A 1,678-nucleotide genomic window follows, 5' to 3' on the forward strand; every position below is an offset into this window, starting at 1 on the left:
TTGCTTTGTTAGAAACAAAAATGGAGAGTCATGTTTCCATCCTAGAAGATTATCACTTCACTGAGATGGTTGAGGTTCCTACTATTGGACAAGCTGGAGGTTTGGTAATTCTGTGGAATAATGAGGTGGTGATAGTTAGCAACTTTACTAAGAATGGACAAGTAATACATGCAATGATAGAGGTAAAGCCTAAAAAACCTTACTTGGTTATTTTCTACTGTTTATGCTAGCAATGATATAGCTCTTAGACATTTGTTATGGGATAACCTCTTAAATCCATGTTTGATAGGTATAAGGAACCATGGTTAATCGGGGGAATTTTAATGAAATAATAGATTCAGAGGACAAGTTTGGGGGCAGGTCTATCAATCAAAAAAGGGCTAAATTCCTAATAAATTGTCTTAAATATTGTAACTTAGTAGATCTTGGGTTTAAAGTATGTAAATACACATGGTCCAACCATCGTATGAGAAAGGGGGCCTAATTATGGAAAGGTTAGATATGGTATACTCCAATTCTGAGTGGTTACAAGAGTTCAACAATGTTATAGTAACACATCTATCAATATTACACTCGGACCATAACCCCATCTTGGTCAATCTTAATAGTAAAATTAATAATAACCATGCTAGGCCTTTTAGACTTGAAACCTTCTGGTGCTCCAACACAGATTTTCCAAGAGCGGTGTCTGATAGTTGGGCAAATAGGGATATAATTGATGGGACGGAGTCTTTTCATAAAAATGTATTAGAATGGAAACAAGTTACCGTTGGGAATATTTTTGCTAGGAAAAGAAAATTATAAAAACGTATTAATGATATTCAAAACTCTCCTAGCTACCAAACTAGCCAGTACCTTAGAGACCTAGAAGTAAAACTTGTTGAAGATTATGACACAATCCTCAAACTAGAAGAGGACTACTGGAAATTACGATCTAGGGTCAATTGGTTAAATGAAGGAGATGCAAATACAAAGTTCTTTCATATTCAAGCCACTAACCGGAGATGGAGAAATAATATTGTCTTTTTTAAAGATAACTATGGAAATTGGATCGAAAATCAAACTGCCCTAATTGCTTATGTTTCAAATCACTTCCAAAGTATCTTCACTACGTCTCATGAAAATACTAACTGGAAAGACATTCAATCTGATAACAATACCTACAACAAAGTTGACTTATCCAGCATTGATAGTAAATTAAAAAATTATGAGATTAAGAAAGCCATTTTCTCCTTCAAACCATACAAGGCTCCTAAACCGGGTGGTCTACACCCCTTCTTCTTCCAAAAGTTCTGGCCAATTCTAGGCAGTAAGGTCATGAACTTGTGTCAAAAAATATTTGACACAAGGGTTATGCCTCATCAAATTAACAAAACCTACTTATGTTTGATCCCTAAATTCATTAATGCAAACCAATTAAAAATTTTAGGCCAATAAGCCTTTGTAACACTTTGTATAAAGTGGTCACTAAAGTTATTGCTAATCGCATCAAGTCTTTCCTTAAACATCTTATTAATGATCAACAAAGTAGCTTTGTTAAAAATAGGCGAGCTACAGATAATGTTATCATTATTCAGGAAGTGTTAAAACGGTTTAACACTCACAAAGGAAAAGAAAATTGCATTCTAAAGCTCGATCTAGAAAAAGCTTTTGATAAATTAGAGTAGTCATATGTCTA

The sequence above is a fragment of the Nicotiana sylvestris genome, chromosome 11, assembly GCF_000393655.2.
Source record: "Nicotiana sylvestris chromosome 11, ASM39365v2, whole genome shotgun sequence".
In the NCBI taxonomy this organism is placed as follows: Eukaryota; Viridiplantae; Streptophyta; class Magnoliopsida; order Solanales; family Solanaceae; genus Nicotiana; species Nicotiana sylvestris.